This window comes from Ostrea edulis, chromosome 6 (genome assembly GCF_947568905.1).
Source record: "Ostrea edulis chromosome 6, xbOstEdul1.1, whole genome shotgun sequence".
NCBI lineage: Eukaryota > Metazoa > Mollusca > Bivalvia > Ostreida > Ostreidae > Ostrea > Ostrea edulis.
Window position 1 is genome coordinate 41,885,591 of NC_079169.1, and position 12,984 is coordinate 41,898,574.

Genomic DNA, 12,984 nt, shown 5'->3' on the forward strand with positions numbered 1-12,984 from the left:
GGTCGATTAATAGACGGAATTTCAGACCCCTCCCCCTCCAGCAAAGTCTTTCCCCAAAAGTATTACTCGGGTAGGCAGCATCTTGATCACCTCATCTTTCATCTTTTTATTTATCTAGTTTTCATATAACATCAAAAGAACTAGACATAAGATTTTAAGCATTATAAACATTAACTCTCTTTGACCATTTTACCCCATCCTGAAACCCTTCAACCTGGTTTACAAAATAAATAATTTGTTAGATCATGAAATTTACAATTTTGTTAGAGGCTTCCTCGCCCACCATTACTATATGCTCAGTTTGTCTGTTATTTGCCTAGCAGTAGAGAAGATTTTAAAAGGAATAATGCATTTTCACTATATGACTAATATGGCCACGCCCTAACTCAGGAACCTCTGTCCTGGGGGTCATGAAATTTACAATTTTGGTAGAGGCTTTCTGGCTCATCATTACTATATATTCAGTTAGTCTGCTATATGCCTAGGAGTATAGAAGATTATTAAAGAATTGCATACATTTTACAGTTTTTACCCCAACATTAAGGCCTCTTGGGATGGTGGGTCATGAAATTTGCATTTTCTGGTTCCCTTCTCCTACAGATGTTACATATCAAATTGGGTAAAGATTGGTCCAGCAGTTTTTGCGAAGTTGTTAACGCTGGACGGACGATGGACAAGGGACGACGACTGACGCAGACTAATAGCAATAGGTCACATGAGTGACCCAGGTGACCTAAAAATGCATTATGTTTATTATAAATGATATTTATAAGATGTTATACTGAATTCATTTAGGACTTTAAACTGTATTGGAGAACAGTTACGTAATTTATGTTCCGAAAACGGCTCCTCAAGTAGCAAGGCATTCGCATTTTACAAGGAAACAAAGAGGGTGTTGCACAGAAGCGGGAATTTTCCCTAATCGGAGCTCCGTGCCAACATTCGTGACGTAGAACTGACCTTCATTCATATTTATACTCATTGCGTATTGAAGGGTTCCCTGGAACTAGGGACAAGCCATATACATTTTATGTGTCAATATAATATACATGTAGTCTAAGGATAATTTTTGAAATCGTGAAAATTAAAGTGTCTTCTTTTTTTCCTGAGTATCAGACACAATGTATACGGTTACATGTTACGAGTGTATCAAATATTTAATATTCTATACTACTACAGTCCAAAAGCTCTTATACTCGTATGTATTATTTTCTACAACCAACAATTGGCAACTGTACATGACTCTGGCCACAAAACAATATATGGGAAGTTTAATACGCATTAACATTATTCAAAGTACATGCAATTGTAAAAATTGATTCAACATAGCAATTTGCTACTGGAATACATATAAACTCAAACTGTTTAACGGTTATTTACCTCGTTTGGCCTTAAAGTTTTTCTTCCAAAGCTTTGCAAAGTTCACAACGGTTTTTCGTAAAAGGCACCATGCCTTTGTCAACAACTTTCATTCAGAAAAAAACATACAAGTTCTCGTTTGCAGCCTTGACTATCAAAACACAGGTATTGCATGCTGTATTCGGCGTGTTTGTTCACAAACTGAAGTGTCCAGGTTGGAAGTTTATTTCAAACTGAAGAGTGTCCAGGTTGGAAGTTTATTTCAAACTGAAGAGTGTCCAGGTTGGAAGTTTATTTCAAACTCGAAACATAGTAATAAACAGAAATTTGACATGAAACAATTAAAAAAAAAAAAAAAAAAAAAAAACTAGAAGCGTGTTTCAATTAAGAAAAAAAAATCTAGATGGAAAAGGAATATCAAGGAAAAAAATGTGTTCGTGAGGGAGTCGAACCCGGTCGCTTCAAAAATAGAAAACATCTCTACATATATAATAGTCGACGATCTTATCCACTAGACCACGCAGTAGACCATACATTACTAATGAAAATTAACGTACAGATGAAGTTGAAAATAATACTAATGAAGTCGTTTCGATTTTTTTGAATTTACAAAAAAAAACTGCCCTCGTGAAACAAAATTTCAAAGCAACAGTTTTTAAGAGGAAAACTCGAAGAACATGCTCATGCTAAATTCTTTTTTTTTCACGGAGGCAGTTTTTCTGAAATTCGGGGATACCCCTCCATTTTAACGCTAAAAATCATATAAATCGCTTATTGCTTGATTTAAACTCGAAATAGTTTGGCTAATTTTGTCAATACACGTCTTTTAAACTTATTTCAAAAAATTATTGAATCAAGACATACGTTCCAATTGGTTTTATCATATATTTGAATAACTTAAATTTTTCGATCTTTCATGCAACACCTTTAGGGAAATTAACATGAGACGCGCAACACCTTCTTTACTAACGGATAGACAAATGATAAAAAAAACTTATTTTATTCTTTAGCTCAGGTGAGCTAAACATTTCCCCTTGTTACTGTTTTAGCATCATAAAATATAATGCACCGTGACAATTTTCATGTCTGAAATCAATAGGTGACCAAAGGTCACCCTCTAGTTGCAACATTTATTTGTAAATAAATTAAAAATCCATAAAAGGCACTGACTAAAACCCGGTCTCAGTCCCGGTCTTCGGTCTCGGTCCCGTGACTAAAACCCGGTCGTCGGTCCCGGTCTCAGATTTTTTATTCGATAAAAACAGAAAATATCAGAATATTTTAGCTCCCATTTCTGGTTAATTTAGATATGACATCTTATACCTGCATTCTAATAGTTGATTGATCATATTATTGTCTTCTTTCGTAAAATAGGATGTGAAAACTCCGGGACCGACAAATAAAAACAATGCTAAAAGCCGGTCCGGCATTTTCTCTCAATAGCCGCTTTAATATACTTTTTCATAAAAAAGGATAGGGATATGATACTCAATGACATTCCTTTGTATACACATGTTTCTGATTTATTGTGTTTTATTCCGATTTTCCTTTTTATTTCAAAATCGAACTCAACTAGGCTACGTGATTTTTTCTCCCAAATGAACGAGTTACATTACATTTTCATAAAAAGATAAGGATGTAGAAGAGAAATAATATATATGTACTTATCCTAGTGTATTTGTTTGTAATTTACTGTTGCATATAGTTTTTACACAATTACTTCATTTTTTTTTCATTCAGGTCAAATACACCTAACCACACGGTTGATAAAATTTTCAAATTCAATGTTGGTTATTCCGAACCCGGTCTCTGTACATGTGTATACGGCTGACTGTTTGCGACCCTTGCTTGTCGTAAGAGGCGACTAAATGGGGCAGTCCTTCGGATGAGACCGAAAAAACCGAGGTCCCGTGTCACAGCAGGTGTGGCACGATAAAGATCCCTCCCTGCTCAATTGCCATAAGCGCCGAGCATAGGCCTAAATTTTGCAGCCCTTCACCGGCAGTGGTGACGTCTCCATATGAGTGAAATTAGCTGCAATAATGTAGCCCTATCCATTTTTTTTTTTATTCTGACGTTTTCGGGATAGGGCTACAATTCCATAGGATCTCCGTAATGGTGCAAAATAATTTTATGAATAACCGATAATAAACTCTATGTATTAGTCCCAAATGTTGTTTACACCAAAAGGAGTACCAACTTTGTGCTCGGGCATGTCTAATAAAGGTGTTTTTCATTAAATATAATGTACAGCATGCAAAATTCTTCGTCTGCTCCGCCATGCTTGTTATCGCGAGATCTCGTAGGTGGATCTAATGAAAAGCCTAAACATTGACAATCAGCGCGAACATGTAGTTACTCGAGACACTTCGACAAAGAAAGGAAAATCATATTGTAAATTCATACAGCAGAAAGAATTTACACTCTGCTGTTCGGTTTTTAACTTGATATTAAATTCAAACCTTTTTAATACCGACAAAATAGTTTCGCCTCCATACTTGTCCATTGATGTAAATACTACCTTATATGGCATATGCAAATGACTTGACAACCGGAAGTTGAAACTTCAGTACATCAAACATGGCGCACAAATATGAATCGAAGAATTGGAATTTATCGAAATTGTTGAAAACGGTAGAATAGAGCCTCACAAATCTAAAGTTGCAGGTTGTAAATTTATATATTGACTAAGAAACATAGAATATCATTTTATTTACGTAAAGAAAGTCAGGAAATGTTTAGAATGAGCGCAAATGTTGCGGGAGTGAATCACTCCCGCATTTGCACCATTACGGAGATCTTAAGGAGTTGTAGCCCTCTCCCTAAAAAAAAAAAAAAAAAAAAAAAAAAAATTCAGAGAGGACTACATTATTGCAGCTAGAGTGAAATATTCTCGAGAGGGACGTTAAAGCTGTATGGTCCGAATTACAATATTTTTTTCCATCTCGTAAAAACGCTATTAAATCATTGCACGTATGTAGTTATGAGATTGTACGACATATCATAAATTATTTCACCTGTTTTAATCCAAATAATTTGATTTTAAATCGATGTTTACAAATAACCGCGTCACGTACTCTGCCATTTCAAGTGACAGTCACGTGACCAGTTCAAACTTTCAGATCATCGCTGGTTTTATCTGTGTAAAGCTGTGTATTTTGTTATAACAGTGCCGTACCATAAGTTAAATAGATATAAAAATATCAAATACCTCTTAGTAATTCGTTGTTTTACGCTCTTTCAGCCTTAAAACTAGACAGTTGCGTATGAGTTAATACATCATGTTGGGATTCCCCTGACGCGCGTGGGTCTATTTATAGACGTCTATTATGGGATGATTTATATATGTAGCCACTATATTTACTTTCTAAATAATATTCGCACTGTTTTCTTTTACATGCAGATGTTTTCAAGCATGTAATTAAGGGAAAGTTAATAACTTTATAAAGTAATTAATCTGCTTTAAAGTAATTATGTACTAAAATAATGCATGAACATCGGGTCATACAATATTCAATCAATCATTCAATCCATTTATCGGCTATAATCAACCGTCAAACATCGTCTACTGCTTCTCAAATACGAGAAATCGCTGAAAGGTGGACGTAAGTTGACATAATGTTGGGATAGTCCGTTTTTCATTGGTCGATAAAATCAAATTTAGTAAATATTATAATTAGCAGTAAATATGTTCTAGAGGGCGAGGTAATAGGGGAGGGGGGGGGGGGGTAGATCTTGAACACTATAAAAACTTTATTTTTTTTACAATGTTAAACATGATAACTTCACTTAATCATGCATTCGTTGTATTAAAAATAGCCTAGTTGAAAGTAAATGTCATAACGTAATAAGAAAACTTCAAAGCTGAATTCACACACGCGCGCGCGCGCGCCTACACGTGGGTATACTCTCAAACGTACACAGTGACATTTATACATCCAAATGCCTTGTCCTGCTTATCTGTAAATTTTCAGTGTTGTCACAATGGGTGACAAAACGTGGGTTGGAGTCGAAGCAGGGGGGGGGGGGGGGGGGGGGGTCATGAACATTTCCAATGTTATTTAATTTGGTAATGTGATATATTTACTAAATTTCCCGTGCCAGCCTGTCCCGAAACCACACAATTGTGCCCGAGTTTTATTGTTTGCAGGACTGCAACTACCCTGCAATCAGAGCACCCCCCCCCCCCCCCCCCCCCCCCCCGCACAAGGGTCAGAGGGTACATTAGCAAGGGAAGTCTCATTTGAATAAATATGTCAACTTCCGGTCACCTTTTGGCGATTTTTCGCATTTTAGAAGCAGTAGACGATGTTTGACGGTTGATTATAACCGGTAAATGTACTTTATTTCCAGTTCACCATGACGATGCGAGAGGTAAGACCTTGACAGAGTTGCTTCTAAACAGTAGGGGTCTAATTATCATATTATATCGAACTTTTCTCCGAAATTTTCAAGCGATGCAGCTGATAAAAAAGAAAACCAAGATGGCGGCGTGATATACCTTGTGAATATTATGTTTACAGGAAGACAATTTTTTAATTATAGATATGTAAAACGTCGAGTGCCTGTGGTTATATTAGTTGATTTAATCAGTGAAGAAAAGCCTCTATGTAAATTAGAATAATACAAAGTAGCGTGCACGTGCACAATATGAGAGTCCAGAATGCACGATGTATGAAGTACCTTAGAAATTTATGTTCCATTAGTGAAATAAAAAAGAAAAAATATTGTCCTTAAATTTTATTATAATTATTGAATCAATGTTGATAGTGATACAAAATTAATGTGCACTCTCGTCAACACTCCCCTTTTTCAGAAAGATTCTGAATATCAATACAAGAATAATGCTTTTGAAAAGCAAATGTTCAATTTCATTTTTATGCCCCCGTAATCGGATATTCGGGGCGCATATATATAGTTTTTGGTCCATCCGTCTGTTTGTCAGCAAATCTTGAACCTTTGCCATAACTTTTGAATGCATGTTGATAGGGTTTTCACATTTCACATCTGTGCTCCTTGTGACAAGACCTTTCTTTACATGAAATTCTTCACCTTTGAAATTTGACCTACTTTTGAAAATCTTTAACCTTAGCCATAATTTTTGAATGGTTAGTAAAAATACACGAGGGTATGAAATGCCTTACGTAGGAGTACTCTTCATGAAGCGCTAGCAGTATTTGTATTTTCAAAACTGAAATTTATTTCTTAAATGAATTTACATGTATGTCTTCCATATTTATAAATGTAGATTTCATTGTATGTAAATTTGTCAGTTGATGTCAAATTTATGCATTTTGAAATACAAGATATTTGGAAAATAGGAAACAAACAGTTTTTGTGCAGCATAATTAATGTCACCGTTACGCGTAATCAGTGTTCGAAATTGGTTTAAAACTCGGTATAGTCCACGGGTCTATGTCAAAACAAGATGACATAGACCTCATCGAATTGGCATAGACCGTACATTGGGGGAAAAAACCACAACACAAATTTAAAACATTGTTATTTACTTTTAATGTACTTAGAAAGCATATTTACTTTCCATTTCTATGCCCTCCTTTCCTCATAACATTAGACGTCGACTTTTGGGATAACTCTATTGCATTACACCCAGAAAATCGGCGTAGAGAATTTGGTCTATCTCTATTACAATTGGCATAGACCTGTGTCATTTGACATAGACTCGGTCTATCGGTCTATGGTTAATTTCGAACACTATAGTCCAGTCATTCTACCTCAAACTAATTGCAACAGAAATGGTTTTTGCGAAACTTGTAGTGGAATATGCTTATAATGATCATATAAAATATCGAGAAAAATCGAGAGAGGGGAAAGTCGTCAATTTGCTAATTTAAATCAGTTAACTTGTTTTGAACTGAGGTATGGGGTCTCCGAAACTACCACAACATTGAGATGGTTCAGAATCGCGAACTTCGTCATTATCACAGATTCATTCCTTTACCTGCACTACATGTATGGCGAATTCGGATGGAAGAATCCTTAACGCTGACACTGTATAAACTATACGATACTGGAATCGTCTACTATCAATGGACAACATTACTAAACATGTGTGAATCAATATAATAAGTCTAACTGGACATCACAAATGAAGTCATTATCTGAATCTTTAAATTCTAAAGAAAATGTATAATAGGTTACTATTGTGTGACACTGGTGATTTCAGAACAAATTGCTTCATAACTATAAGAAGTAGTGGCTAGTATATGTAAAAGTAAATCAACTATAAAGTTATATTTATATAAAAATATTAGAACAGATTTTAGAACCGAAAATTAATTTTTCACGAGCATTCCAAAATATCTAAGATCTTTACTTGCACTATGAAGATGTGGTATACTTTCAATTTGAATAGAAACGGGACGATACAAAGGAGAAGAATTAGAAGACAGAATATGTACTATATATGTGTTCTTTAGATTGTGTTCCCGTGGGGGAATAAATGGGGCAGCTCTTCGGATGAGACCGAAAAAATTGAGGCCCCGTGTCACAGCAGGTGTAGCATGATAAATATCCCTCCATGCTCAAAGGCCATAAGCGCCGAGTATATAGGCCTAAATTTTGCAGCCCTTCACCGGCAATGGTGATGTCTCCATATGAATGAAATATTCTCGAGAGGGACGTTAAACAATATACAATCAATCACTTTTAACAGATTGTGTAGAAGATGAGTCACGTTTTACTACCTTGTACTGCATACTTAAATCTCAGAACACATTTTTACTACTTGTACCCCACATTGTGTATGTCAGCTTAGATTGTATTATTTTTTATTAACGAATTTCCCTCGGCAAACCACCCAGTTTATACATTCCGCTTATATTTACAGGCATTCTTTTATTTACAGAAAACACTATGCGTAATTATTGTCTTTGTATTGCTGTTATTTCTTTATCACAGTGACATATAGATCCGATGGATCGGGTGTTTTTGAATTCGCATTTATACGATATGATGTATGTCATTATAATTACTGACTTGCTGTAACAATGCGTGGCAAAAGAGTGCATCAAAAATGTCGCCGTGACTACACTAATCCCAACAAAATAATTTTTTTAAAGGAAAATTTGGTGTCTAAATCTATGACAAGTTTATGAGGCTGGGGCCGCCTTGAACTCCTGCATGGATTTTACAGATTTTATAGGGCTTCAAATATGTCTCCTAAGTAGTTATTTTTACTATTTTCTGTCATTTAGGATAAAAGTGAAATCAATAAAATGACGCAAATTTAATTTTTAAGAGTTTTTTTTGGGGGGGGGGGTGCAAGTTCTCCCAATAAAACCAATAAAAGTAATTAAATAAATCAAAAGATTTTGTCATTTATTTCTCCAAGAGTGGAAGAAATTATTGCTTCTTTTATCGTTTAAAATTTTCTAAGCAAAAGACCATGATTTACCTTAATTCTGAAAATCTTAGGTGGGGGGGGGGGGGGGGGGGGGGGGGGGCTGCGCCCTCTTAAATCCGACACTGACACACTCATGATTTTAAAATTTCAAACTGTTAAATAATTTTTAGGAATTAATTATCACTTAATTATCACTTCTTTAACTGTCTCATATGAATAGTATCTCATTTTGTGCCAGAATCAATGTTTACGAGTTTCATGTTAACACTTCTCATTTTCATCAATTTTCTTCCAAAATAAGGCTTTACGCCTCATAAAAAAATAATTCATTTGAAATTTTGGTATGAATAAAGTAGTTTGTGAATGTTAACACCGTTCCCGATGATTATAGCAATTGTGTTTCTTTTATTTCTTTCATGTGTGAAGATAAATGATAAATCCCGGTTTTTGGTGATTTTCTATTTAAATGTACGATTTTGCCCCCAAAATACACGTTTCCCCTTTGTTTTGTGCTTTCGATTTTTTACATACGCTAGAGCATCCCTTGACTCACCGTTTGAAAACAAAAACATTTCTGTTGCAATTAGTTTGAGGTTACGCTATATTTTTGGCTAGAACGACTGGACTACTAATTATGTGTTTATGCATATACGTATATAATTATTCACAATAAATATAGTTACCACATAATATTACAGTAAAAACATACCATAGATTATTTGAATTAAACTTTATGACACGATTTAAGGTATAGTGATTGCGAGGCATCACGTGGTTTATTCATGTGGTATCTAAAAAGAGACCGCGTATTTTCGTTTCCGATTCCGGAATACATCAAGCGCTTTTAAAGTATCAGTAATAATGACAGACGATGGAAACAAAGACTTGTCAGCTATAACCAGACACAGGGTAAAGTGAATATATGTTTAGAAATATACAAATAAAATACAATACAAATGAAAAATCCCTTATGTTTTAATTATCTTTTAAATAATAGTCATTAGGCCCTAAGTTTCCATGATACATATATCCCCCCACCCACACCCACCCCCGTTAATTTTCAGTCTTACACCACGTAAATTTAATTCACAAACCACTAGGCCTATTAAAATCATAATGTATAATGCTATGAATTTCATAACATGTATATAGTGTTAGTGTACATAAATCTAAAATGCTACTATATAACGTGGATATTAAGGTAATTCCCCATACCACGTCTTAGTATTGAAAACGCTACAGATTTCTATCAAGATTTACATGTATTTTGCCGAGGATGTATATTGACCAAATTCCCGAAGAAAACTATATTTAGCGGCCTTTCCCAGAGTACAGCCACTTCTAAAAATAAAACATATCACTTTAAAACAAGCAGTGTTAACATTCATACATTTTAAGGCACTGTCTTTATTTAAACGATAGAAATATGTTTCTTCCATATGAATTGAAGAAAATGTATTGCATTTGACTGTTTTCAATAATTTTTCATCTACTGAACCATGTTCTTGGTTTCAAGGTGATGAAAATGCACGTATAGTAGTCAAATTTTAACTAATCATAACCTACCATATCCGGAACATTGTGTTTTCAAAAACCTTCAGATTTTTTAAACATTTCAATATGTTTTACCTTTACACTCCAGCAATCATTTGACATAAGAAGTAGATAGGGTATCGGATAATTTGAGAGCCCAATGACCGCCTCTGGGTTAAAAACCTTGTAAAAATGCATATTGTAAAAGGGTTTCTAAAATTCCTATCTCTGCAAACATGGTTCATTCATCGTTTACATTACTAAATTACCATTTCAAGAAATATTACAGGGTGGTTTTTGAAAAACAGTTTAAACATTAAAGCTTCAAATAGCTATAAACCACTTTCATTGATTGCTGTAAGTTTTAGGGATCGGGCTTGAAGTTAGAAAAATCCTAACTTTACTATGGAGCTTACTAATCCATAGCCTACGTCACATGAACACTGACATGACATAGATGGAAAAAAATAAAATTATGTCGCCAGATCTAGTTGGAACAAAATTATGTAGATCAGAATGATTATTACATTTTTAACGCTCTTTCAGAGAATGCTAACCTATGCTCAAGTTACAAATTTTGGGGAAATCGAATATTTTAAAACACGCGAATTCTGCATTCCTCGCCGACTTGGTGATTTTTAGTTCCTGCTAGTTTTTAACAATACGATACAGCCATGTGATGTGAGTGTTAACAACATGTAACTACCGCGTACATTCCGAGTCCTTTTAATCAAAACATCAGTAAAGGTCATGTCCGGTCAGAAAAGTGTTTTAGATAAAAGAAAATTACATTACGGACACCCATGAGCCATACTGCACGTACAAGAACACAAACGTACGACACCTAGGCCTAGAGATAGGGCCTAAATATGTGACAAACCTGTCAGCGTATGATTTAAATTGAACACCGTGAAAGCATTAGACACAACAGAGATCACAGGCAAATGTGCCTCACGTGAATTTCACGTGAAATGCTGTTCACGTGAAATTACATGAACCTTTCACGTAAATTTCACGTGAAAAGTGATTCACGTGAATTGAATTTCACGTGAATCACTTTTCACATGAAATTCACGTTAAAATATTCACATGAATTTCACGTGAACAGCAATTCACATGAAATTCACGTTAAATTTTTCACACGAATTTCACGTGAAAAGCTATTCACGTTAAAAATTTCACAAGAAAAGCGATTAAAGTGAAATATTCACACTTCTTAATATATTCAAGCGAAAAAATAAATAAAATTAAGGTAAAATATAAAACGATATGGAGATTAGGCAATTTAAAAGTTAGAATACATTTATAAAATGTTGGCAAACGACCAATAAAGTAGATCCTGCTCACGCCTCCCTCTCCTCGTTTATTTGCGAAATTATTAACTTGCATTGTAGTTCTGTACGCAGTATGATTACATGTACTTTCCACACCTGATTTCTCTCATTTCCCATTATTTTTTCTCTTAAGAATTAAAATATAAATTAAATCTCCCATCATCATAGATATTAATGAAAGCATATTTTCCAACTACTTGAAGAATCACTATATTGATAGAGTTAGAATATGCAACTTCAAAAACACATGGAAAATTACTATTTTACAGTAAAATCAGAAAGAACTATGAATTAAAACTAATAAGACCATTTGAAATTTCCATGTGAGAGTAGTAAGAATATTTGCCCACCCTTTAGAAATTCAAACTGGTAGATATTCAAAACCATGCATTCCAAAAGATTGTTGTTTTGGTCAGTTTTGTAAAACTACTGAAGATGAGTTAAATTTTTTATCTCGCTGCTTTATGATGTTAGTAACAGGCTACTTGTCGGGGTGCACTTGGGCTGTTTACATACATGTGATTTAAGGGTAGTATTGTGCAGGTGGGAAAAAATGCCATGATATTGCCCCCCCCCCCCCCTTATTAGATACATCAAGAATAATTGCCGGTGTGATACCTTGGAAGCTGGTGTATGCATAAAGTTAGACCTACTGGAAATTGCTGATACACGCATGTAGAAATGAAAATTTTCTATCAGTCGTATTCACCAATCTAATTAAAATTAGATCTTTGATCCGCTCATGCAATCGCTGTCGTATTCACCATCCCGAATTTGTAGATCGTCAATCAAAAGGAAAACACAGATTTCTTGCACTCGGAAGAAAGCGAAAAACATAAACAATCCTTAACATTACTGTCCATGTTGTATATTTAGATAACTTTAAAAATATATATATATAAAGCTTTACACTACAGTCAGATTCCGGTAATATTTACAAGACTGTGACGTCACACTCGAGTAAGCCGTCTGACGTATGCAAGACAGCGAATGTGAAAGTACATAGGATCGGAACTCTATAGGTAAGATGAGATTGAGTATTGTAATTATAAATGTTCAGTGTAAATTCAAGCCATTAGGCTTATTACATTTATGTGATCTAAAGTTCCTAATGCAACCGCTTATTTCAGACTGATGAGAATTACTTTAGACGGGGTACGTCAACGAATAGGCACGACAGCGAAAATACGGAAGTCACTTCGGGGACGTGTCGCAGAATCGCATAACTCTACACGGTTTGTTAATCTTTCCTTATTCATCAGAGAACATGGTGATCGTAATTCAGAACATAATTTTTATAATTTAATCGATCTATATATTGATTAGGGGTGCTAAGTAACGTTCTATTACCTTCATAGAGGCATCATCGAGATCAGGCACGTTAAGGGGGGT

The 12,984-nt window shown here is 34.8% G+C and overlaps 1 protein-coding gene and 1 long non-coding RNA gene across 4 annotated transcripts in view; both read left to right on the plus strand.

Annotated features, from left to right (window-relative positions):
* LOC125683167 (uncharacterized) overlaps positions 1 to 12,984 on the plus strand; it is an 85,216-nt gene that overhangs the window by 19,322 nt on the left and 52,910 nt on the right. The gene's annotated exons all lie outside the window — the stretch shown is intronic.
* Positions 12,627 to 12,984, plus strand: part of LOC130046791 (uncharacterized) — a 917-nt gene continuing 559 nt past the window's right edge. Inside the window, exon 1 of the long non-coding RNA XR_008795800.1 lies at positions 12,627 to 12,827. This is a non-coding gene — a long non-coding RNA (uncharacterized LOC130046791). The remainder of the gene's footprint in view (positions 12,828 to 12,984) is intronic.